Consider the following 11,264-nt stretch of genomic DNA (forward strand, 5'->3'; position numbering starts at 1 on the left):
ATTCTATACACATACCCAACTTTTTTCATCTCAGAAAAAGCCTGAGTCCTGGGTAAGTACGCTAGTCCCCCAGTTAATCCACCAAACTACTTACTTGTTCAATGAATTGCTATAAAAAGAAGCCTACAAATACGAAACCCAAAACAGATACATTCTATCTCTAGTAATAAAGTTTCTGATGATGTAGTATATAATACCTGATGAGAGAAGTATTCTTACTAGAAAAATCCACTGGGGGGCCAGCCCGGTGGCGCAAGCGGTTAAGTGCGTGTGCTCTGCTGCGGCGGCCCGGGGTTCGCTGCTTTGGATCCCAGGCGCGCACTGACGCACCACTTGTCAAGCCATGCTGTGGCGGCGTCCCATATAAAGTGGAGGAAGATGGCCATGGATGTTAGCCCAGGGCCAGTCTTCCTCAGCAAAAAGAGGAGGATTGGCAGATGTTAGCTCAGGGCCGATCTTCCTCACACACACACAAAAACATCCATTTGGCTTGCCACTCTAATAAATCAAGTTTCCCAATGACAGGAATCATGTTGGTTCTTCCATCCACAGTACAAGTACTTTGTACTTGGATGTGCTATTAATAAATATTTCTTGAACATCACTTTAAAGTCAATCAGACTATAAATTAAAATTTTCACCATAAGTAGATAATGAATGGTAAGAGGCAATACATTAAAGATGCAACGCTGCTCTAAAAGAGAACATATCCCCTCATATACAAGGATGCCCACTTGGCTTTTCACTGTTGCTGGGACTGTTGAAAAGAAAGAGTGACGGCATCACAGTGTAACAGAAAATTCTAGTGGTGCCATGTGGGTTGGGGAGGCAGGCTGTATGGAAGGTCTGCCCCAACGGCCTATGTGTCATTCCTATGCCCCTAGCCTTGATTTCCTCATTTTTAAAAGGCGAGATCTACCTTAGTTTGTTACGTAGGTTCCTTCCACTCCTAAAAGAGATTTGATGCTATTAGAGTTATTTTTCATTGCAGAATTGGTTTTCAACAGTTTCCATGTTTTCTACACAATTCCACCTAGTACCTCCAATCAATAATAAAAAATTATACATGAGCTTTCATGAGTTGGATATTATAATAAGTGCTCAAAATGTATAACACTGATGTTGTTCCTATTTAACATTAAAGATTCCAGTGTCCTCATATTTACATTCAGAAAAGGAAAGCTGGCTTAGATATACACTTAGAAGAACTTATTAACTCATATTTAATCGTATGACAAAAATGACACCATGGCAAGGGATATTAGGATTAAGCAAATTAATTAGATACAAAGTTCCTAGCCTCTAAAGCTGAATTCCTAGTAAGTTTAACCGTTTGTCACCTTCTGTGTTACCACAACTTCAAAATGATTTGTTTTCTTAAAAGGCTGGAGGGTAGGGGTGGGGGGAATGACTTATGAATTAACCAGGGATTGTTTGGATATAATTATAAACTGCAAATCACCATGATTTCAATGGTATTCAGACTTTTAAAGCTATTTTATAAAAAAAGAAAAGAAAGCAAATTAGACCTTTGCTAAGAGATTATTTATGAGTAAGGAACTTATACATTCATGACTGAGTGCTCGACAATACATTCCCAGTGGAATGATCTCTAAAAATGTCTATAATTATAATGTTTTTTTTTTTTTAATAATTTTATTTATTTATTTTCCTCCCCCCAAAGCCCCAGCAGACAGCTGTATGTCACAGCCGCACATCCCTCCAGCCGCCGCATATGGGACTCGGCCCCAGCATGGCCGGAGAAGCGGCACGTAGGCGCGCGCCCGGGATCCGAACCCGGGCCGCCAGCAGCGGAGCGCGCGCACCCAACCGCCAAGCCACAGGGCCAGCCCTAAAAATGTCTATAATTATTTATAGAATAGTAAAAAAAAATTCAATGGCTTACTCTCTTGTTGGTGAGTTAGTGGAGGATTCCTTTTTTGAATCAGGAGAGCTTAGAGTTTGCAAAATACAATTATGTTTTTCGGTGGATAGGGCACCTCTTTCTTGCTCAGAGTGGATTAATTTTAAGGCCTCTATTCCATCTTCTCCCTCCATCTTGTCACTCAGATTTGGCTGTGGTTCTGGACTCTCTAAAATCAGACCATCTTCACTTACGGCAACTGTGAGGTCACTGCTGCTGCTCAGACTTTCCTCTTCCTGCTGTTGCTGCATTTTCCTGAAGGGCTTCTGTGCCTCGGGGTCCCCGTGAGGAGGATGATCTGGAAGAGGGGATATGAAGAGACTACTGATCACTAAGTGCAGGGAGAAGCGAGGTAAGACGTTCCACCTCACGGAGTGGGATTATTCATCAGTTAAAACATGTAGAAACAATCCATGATTAATTACAGTATTTAAAAACTCATTAAAAATATTTTATTAAATATATTAAAAATATAACAATGAGTTTAAAAATCAGAGAATTCGCTTGTAAGAATATTTCCACATACATATTTAAGAATTCATTAGAACGGAATTTGTTGGCAAAGTCACCACTGTACTTTGTTTTTTGACAAAAGATAAAATTAGAGAGTACACTTTGTTCTTACATAAGACCACTACCACCCAGAAAAACTAAATACCAACAAAAATCAGCAAACAACCTCAGGCTCTCACCCCACCTGAGAATCCTTCCTGAGCAGAATGCTTCTCTTGAGAACACTTACTTTCAGATGCACAGTATTCTGAGACTGATATTGGAGCGACTGGTAGTCTGGCACTGTCTTCCTTGACTTCAATATGTTCCCGTGTCAGTATTTCTCCCTCTGATGCCCCTGATCTGCTGGAACTGTCACACTTTAAATCAGTGGTTCTGCTCCCTGCACGTAATCTTCCCCGTAACAGGGAATGGAGTTCAGCAGACTTTTTGCTTTCAGATAAATTACTCTTGCCGTGACGTGAGTTGCTTCCTATCTCCAAGCAATGAGTCTGTTCCTCCTCAGACAATGGGCTGGCTGTGACTGGCGTTTTCTCACCAATCTGAAGAGATGTCCTTCCATCTATTTTGTCAGACTTATTTAAGCACTGTGTGCCACTATTAGTGCAGACTACATAGCTGTCTGTCACATCACTGCTCTGGCTGTCTGTCGCTGTGAACGTGGGTCAGGAATTGTTCTGAAGTTCTTCGTGGGTTGGGGAGATTTCTGCTCTGTACTAACATCTCCAGCGCTTGGGATGGCTGACATTTGGCGGCCCATAAAGATTGTTGCTGGTTGATACAATCCTCTTGACACAGCTGTCCCCAAGTTAATCCCTGCCTGCATTGCAACCTGCAGCACCAAAAGAGACGTGAGTTAAATGTATTGTGTATGAACAATTAGGTTGTTTAGGTTGTTTTCAGAAATGAAATGAGGTAAAGGAAGCATGACCATTGAAATCAACAGCTACCATGTTTATAAAACTCATGGCTTCCTACAAAATGAATGAGCAAAAAACTGGTATAGTCCATACTCTTTAATTTTAAAAACAGTGTTGGTTCACAAAGCAAATATTGTCAAGGAACTATGGAATCTATATTTTTCAAAAAGAAATGCATACATTGCACAACTATGTGAATGTACTTAACGCCACTGAATTGTACACTTAAATGTGGTTAAAATGGTAAATTTTATGTTATGTATATTTTAGCACAAGCCAAAAAAAAAAGCTGTGAGTTCTAGCCACTTTCCTCAGAGATGCTCAGATTTGATGGAGCTAGGAAGGTACCTGATGGCAAAAAAAAAAAGGGAGAGGGAGAGAGAGAGATGCATACAAAGGACTACCAGAGGTTTCAAAACTCTATTTCTGGTATTATGTGTAATATAAAAAACCCTCCAATAATCACATTCAAGATTGCATTATAATATTCTGCATATGTGCAAACAGCCATAATTTCTAGTCAACCTCAAATAACAACAACAGTTTTTCCTGAACATCTTCAAATAATTTTAAATACATTTAAAGCAATTTAAATTTACTGGCATGTCTATCAGGAGAATGAACATTGTCTCTTCCTTGAAAAGAGAGAGGGGAGGGGAGAGGTGGAAAAAGAAACAGAAGCAATTGGTTCAGTGGCTTGATCAAGGACGCGCAGTGGGAAGCAGAACTGGAAGTAACAACCCTGAAGCCTTGAGGAATTTAAGTGCTTTTCTTCCAAAGAGACCAAAGCATCTCCACATATACAGTAGCATTTAGTTCACAGAGCCCTACAGAATAGATGGGGAGACGTATTTGCACCCCTTTTCTGCATATGGAAAAACTGAGGCCCAAATGTTCAGACAGAAAATGCCATAAACACAGCTGAAACAGAATCAGGTGTTGCTTCTCTTCAAATATACCATCTCTTCTATTCCAAAAAATAAAAGAAACAACTTTGATGTTAAAAACAAATGAACAGAGATGTCAGAGAAAATGGTAGAATAAGAACCTCTCAAAATTCTATGTTTCATAAAAGAAACAGTGACACCGGAAAACATCTTCGACACTGGAAAATAACTTAGAATTCCGGAGATTAACCACAGGCTTGCAGCAATCAGGGGAGCATTTACTCAAGAAAAACAACTGAATCTTGGTAGGAACAGTACACTTTATGGTGCTTTAACTTGTCCTATTCTCATTTCCCACTCTTCAGGTCTGCGGTAACTTTGAAAATCCACAGCCTGTAACCCAGCAGTCTAACAGCTACTGGAAGGAGTGGAAAAGAGATGGAATTCCTTCAACGCCCCATGCTCAGAGAACTGTCATTACGTGACTTATCTGGTGGTTTCCTGGAAGGCTACACTCACAAGACTGTCTTTATTTGACTTAACTTGGAGCTCACACAGTGCAAAAAGCCTTCTCCTTGGGGGTATTTGTCAAAAATAATCAGAGACAGGGGCCGGCCCAGTGGCGCAGGCAGTTAAGTGCACGCACTCTGCTGCGGCAGCCCGGGGTTCGCCGGTTCGGATCCCCAGCATGCACTGACGCACTGTTTGTCGAGCCATGCTGTGGCGGCGTCCCATATAAAGTGGAGGAAGATGAGCATGGATGTTAGCTCAGGGCCAGTCTTCCTCAGAAAAAAGAGGAGGATTGGCATCAGATGTTAGCTCAGGGCTGATCTCCCTCACAAAAAAAAAAAAAAAAAATCAGAGACAATTGTTTAACATCAAGGCTGTATATAAAAGCTGGGCAGTAGATAACAGTTGGGCAAACAACAGGCTAACCAAAAACCTTAAAAGGAAAAGCTGGTTAACAAGATGTCCATAGGGGGCTTTGAAAAGCTCCAACACACTCCTGGAAATCCAGATGGCCACCTGCACGCTCAGGCCTTGGGCATGCTCAGGAAAAGTCCTGAGAAGGGCCTAAGCTCTCACCTCAGGCTTGCCCGGAGGCTCTGCGCAAGCACTTAGCAAAGGTCAAGGTGGAATTGTAAACTGCCTGGATGAGGGCTGAAGGTGTGCCCGAAGACACACTCAAAGCCCCTTGGCAAAGACTGTGAAACTTACTGGTTTTAGGCATTTCAAAAAACTCTGTCTAATCATTAGCTGATCACTAATAAGTGAATAGAACCTTCAGTGACCACACATGACAAAAAAATACTTTACATAATTAGTCCAGAAAGTCAGTAAACAAACAGCAACAACAAACTCTGAGAGGAAGAGAATCAGATGTTCAGAGTTGTCATATTTTATTATTTTCAAATGTCCAAATTTTAACAAAAAATTATGAGACATGAAAAAAAACAAGACAATAAAGCCCATACACAGGAAAAAAAAAAAAAGCAGTCAAAAGAAACTATCCCTGAGGAAGCCCAGATGTTGGACTTACTAGAAAAAGGCTTTAAATTAGCTATTTTAAATACGTTCAAAGAACTAAGGGAAATCATGTCTAAAAAAATAAAGGAAAGTATGAGAACAATGTCCAAAAAGAGATTATCAATAAAGAGATAGAAATTATTAAAAAAAAAAAAAAAAGAACCAAATAGAAATTCTGCAGTTGAAAAGTACAATCACCAGAATAAAAAATTCACTAGAAGGGTTCAGCAGCAGATATAAATAGGCAGAAGAAAGTATCAACAAACTTGAATATAAGTCAATTGAGATTATCAGACTGAGGAAAAGAAAGAAAAAAGAATGAAGGAAAATGAACAGAGAGAGATCTGTGGGACACCATCAAGCATACCAGCATAGGCACAATGAAAGTCCCAGAAGGAGAAGAGAAAGAAAAAGGTGCAGAAAGAAATTCTGAAGAAATAATGGCAAAAACTTCCCAAATTTGACGAAAAACATTAATCTACACTTTAAAGAAACTCAACAAAGTCCAAGTATGATAAACTCAGAGATCCTTACCTAGATACATCATAATCAAACTATTGAAAGCCAAAGAAAAAGAGAGAATCTTGAAAGTGAAAACAGAGGAGTGACTCCTCATATATAAGGGATCCTCAATAAGATTAGCAGTTGATGTCTCATCAGAAACCATGGAAGCCAGCAGGCAGTAGGATAACATACTCAAAGTGCTGAAAGAAAAAGACTGTCAATCAAGAATTCTATATCTACCAAAACTTTCCTTCAAAAATGAAGGAGAAATTGAGGTATCCCTTGCTAAACAAAAACAGAGAAAATTTGTCATTACCATACCCGCCCTACAAGAAATACTACAGGGAATCCCTCAGGCTGAAATGAAAGGACACTACACAGTAACTCACATTCACAGTAAGAAATAAATAGCACTAGTAAGGGTAACTACATTGGGAAATATAAAACAAAGCATAAATATATTTTTTGTTTGTAACTCTTTTTCTTCTCCTATATAATTTAAAAGACAAGTGCATCAAGCAGTAATTATAAATCTATGTTGATGAGTAGCATATAAGATATAAAGATATAGTTTGTATTACAATAACATCACAAGGGAGTGGGAAAAGAATGGAGCTATACAGGAGCAAAGATTTGTATGCTATTTAAATTAAATTGGTATTAATCCAAACTAGATTATTATAAGCTAAGATATTAATTATGACAGTAGGGTACCCACAGCAAAATAAATGACAGAGATTTAAAATGGTATACTAGAAAATATATATTTAGTGCAAAAGAAGGCAGCATGGAGGATTAAAGGAACAAAAAAAGATATATAGAAAACAAAGAGCAAAATGGCAAATGGAAATCCTACTTTTTCGATAATGACATTAAGTTTAAATGGAATAAATACTACCATTAAGGTAAGAGATTGGTAGAATGGATAAAAAACATGATCCAACTATATGCTGTCTAAAGAGACTCATTTTAGATTCAAAGACACAAAGAGGTTCCAAGCAAAGAGACAGAAAAGGGTATATGAACAAAGCCTCATGGAAAAAATATACTATGCAAACAGTAACCAAAAGAAAGCTAGAGCGGCTATATTAATATCAGACAAAATAGACTTTAAGACACAAAATTGTTACTTGAGACAAAGGACATTTTATAATGATAAAAGGATCAGTTTATGACAAATTTATAACAATGAGAAACAGATATCTATACCTATATCTATATATCTACACATATCTTAACAACAAAGCCCTAAAATACCTGCATCGAAAACTGAGAGAATTAAAAGGAGAAATAGACAATTCAACAATAGTAGTTGGAGACTTCAATACCCCACATTCAATAATGGATAGAACAACTGGATAGAAGATCAATAAGGAAACAGAGGTCTTGAACAACTATAAACCAATGAGACCCAATAGACATATACAGAAGACTCAACCCACCCAACAGCAGAGTACATATTCTTCTCAACTGCACATGGAACATTCTATATGTTAGGCCATAAATGAAGTCTCAATAAATTTAAAGGGATTGAAAGTATGAACTCTGCTGACAATAGAATGAAATTAGAAATCAATAAAGGAAGGAAATTTGGCAAATTCAAAAATATGTGGGAATTTAAAAACACACTCAAATAATTAATGGGTCAAAGAAAAAATCACAAGGGAAATTAGAAGATAGTTTGAGATGAATGAAAAGGAAAACACAACATACCAAAACCTATCAGAAGCAGTGCTTAGACTAGGGAAATTCATAGCTGTATGTGTCTATATCAAAAAAGAAGAAAGAACTCAAATCAGTAACCTAAATTCCATGTTAAGAAATTAGAAAAAGAAGAGCAAATTAAATCCAAAGCAAGCAGAAGGAAGAAAATTATAAAGATTAGGGCAGAAATAAATGAATTAGAGAAGAGAAAAGCAATACAGAAAATCAACAAAACCAAAAGTTGATTCTTTGAAAAGATCAACAAATTGAGATACCTTTAGATAGACTGACCAAAAAAAAAAAAAATAGAGAGAAGATTTAAATTACTAAGTAAATCAGAAATGAAAATGGGTACTATGTTACCTACCTTACAGATATAAAAAAGATTATAAAGGCATACTAAAAATAATTGTATGCCAACAAATTAGATAACCTAGATGAATTGGACAAACTCTTAGATGGACACACACTAACAAAACCTACTCAAGAAGAAATAGAAAATCTAAATAGGCTTATAACAAGTTAAGCAATTGAATTAGTAATCAAAAAACTTCCCCTAAAGAAAAGTCCAGGACCAAAGGCTTCACTGGTGAATTCTACCAGACATTTAAAGAATAATTAACACTAATCCTTCATCAACTCTTCCAAAAACAGGTGAGGAAGAAATACTTCTCAACTCATTCTATGAGGCCAGTCCCTAACACTGAAACTAGACAAAGATGTCACAAGAAAAGAAAATTACAGACCAATATTTCTTATGAATATAGATGTAAAAATTTTCAATAAAATACTAGCAAACCAAATTCAGCAACATATAAAAGGGATTATACACCATGATCAAGGAGGATTTATCCTAGCAATGCAAAGTCGGTTCAACATATGACAATCAAGTAATGTAATATACCATATTAATAGAATAAAAGACAATCCCTCTGAATAATTATCTCCATAGACACAGAAAAAGCATTTGACAAAATCCAACGTGTTCATGATAAGAAAAAAACACTCAACAAACTAGGAATAGAAGGGAACTCCCTCAACTTGATAAAATGCATCTAAGAAAAACCCACAGCTAACATCATAGTCAACAGTGAAAGATTGAAAGCTCTCTCCCTATGATTCAGATTAACACAAGAATGTCTGCTCTCATCACTTCTATTTAACACTGTACTGCAGATTCTAGCCAGGAAGTATGACAAGAAAAAGAAACGAAAGGCATCTAAACTGCAAAAGAAAAAGTAGTCACGTGCTGAATAATGATGTTTCAGTCAATGACGGACTGCACATACGACGGTAGTTCCAAAAGACTAGTATCATATAGCCTAGGTGTGTAGTAGGCTATACCATCCAGATTTGTGTAAGTACACTCTATGATGTTTGCACAACAGTGAAATTGCCTAACAATGCATTCCTCAAAACATATCCCCATCATTAAGTGATGTATCACTGTAAATCTATCTCTATTTGAAGATAATGTGATCTTATATAAAGGACTCCACAAGGAACAAACAGAGCTAATAAACAAGTTCTGCAAGGTTGTAGGATACAAGATCAATATATAAATAGAAATAATGTACTTCTATACATTAGCAATAAACAATCTGAAATTGACATCAGAAAACAATTCCATTTACAATAGCATCAAAAAGAATAAAATACAACAGAATAAATTTAACAAAGAAGTGCAAGACAAATACACTGAAAACTATAAAACATTGAAGAAAGAAATTAAAGAAGACCTAAACAAATGGAAACACATTCTGTGTACAAGCAATGTAAGACTTAATGTTGATAAGACAACAATACTCCTAAACTGATCTACAGATTCAAAGCAATCTCTATCAAAATCCCAGCTGGCATTTTTTCAGAAATTGACAAGCTGATACTAAAATTCATATGGAAATACAAGGGACCTAGAATAGCCAAAAAAATCTTCCACAGAAGTGCAAAGTTGGAGGACTCACACTTCCCAATTTCAAAACTTACTACAAAACTAGAGTAATTCTAGTCTGTACTGGTATAAGGACAGACATACAGATGAATGAAACAGAACTGAGAGTCCAGAAATAAATCCATGCATCTAAGTCAATTGATTTTTAAGACATCATCTTTTTAGAGCAATTTTAGGTTCAAGGCTAGAAGGGGCTGGAATTGGTTATTTCCTTTTCTCCACATAGAAGCCTAGGGCCTTCTGGAGTTGGGTATTTCCCTTTCCCTAGATCAGTTAGGCTCTGGTTAAATAGCTTCTCCTGAGGGCAGATACTGCTAAGAACAGAATGCTCTAGTGCATTTCAAAAATGGTTCCTTTTCCCCATTCCTCTACCTGAATTATGAGGGAATTTTTCTCCGATGTTCACTGTGAGGACCTGTAAACTCACAAAAGAGGGGAGTCTCCCTATGACTAGTCCCCCCGGAGTTTTTAATCTCTTGAACCTATTTACACTGAGCCTCCAGCAATTTGTCAGTTACAGTTGAGGTTTCTCTCCCTCAGCACTGGTTATTGTAGAGGTTTCAGCTCTGTTCTGGTAAGTTGTGATTTCTCTATGCACCTGGCGGTCCCTCCAATTTTAGGAGCAGTGGACTGCCCTATGATCTCACTTCTCTGACAGACTGAAGAAGAGTTGCTGATTTTTTGGTTTGTTTGTGTTTTTACTTGTTAGGATGGAGTGGTGACTTCTAAGTTTCTTACTTGTTGGACTGGCAAAGAGACTATATGGCAATTTTAACAGCTGCATATTATCCTGTTCTATAGATGCACCATAATTTATTTAACCAGTCTCATTTTGATGGACCTTGGTTTGTTTCCCACCATCTACCACTGCAAACCATGCTGCAACAATATCCTTGAGTGTATGTCTATCTGCAAACGTGACAATACTAGTGGGACAGTTTCCTAGAAATAAAATTGTTGGGTCAAGATTGCCTTAGAGGATATTGCAATTTCACCATCCAAAGAGGCCATTACGTCATTCCTAAGAGTTTTCCATTATACCATATGGTTTAATTAGCAAAATTATATTAATCAACATTCTGATTTATCAATATGAACAGTATTTGTGATACAATGTGTCTTCTATTCCTTTTGTAATTGAAAAGCTGATATAATAACAAAGACAAATTTTAAAACAGGCAAAAATCACCTATTACCAGTACCCTAATGTAACAACTACTTTCATTTTTCCTGTTCTCAAAATAAGTTATTTATAAAGATGGCTCCAAGTGATGTGCTACTGTGCTTGAGCTTCAGCTGGCTGCACGTGAGGACTCAGAGTAGGTACACAATAG

The 11,264-nt window shown here is 37.3% G+C and overlaps 1 pseudogene; it reads right to left on the minus strand.

Annotated features, from left to right (window-relative positions):
- LOC131402455 (centrosomal protein kizuna-like) overlaps positions 1-3,263 on the minus strand; it is a 67,864-nt pseudogene extending 64,601 nt beyond the window's left edge.
- Between the last annotated feature and the right edge of the window lie 8,001 nt (positions 3,264-11,264).

Source organism: Diceros bicornis, unplaced genomic scaffold, assembly GCF_020826845.1.
Source record: "Diceros bicornis minor isolate mBicDic1 unplaced genomic scaffold, mDicBic1.mat.cur scaffold_108_ctg1, whole genome shotgun sequence".
In the NCBI taxonomy this organism is placed as follows: Eukaryota; Metazoa; Chordata; class Mammalia; order Perissodactyla; family Rhinocerotidae; genus Diceros; species Diceros bicornis.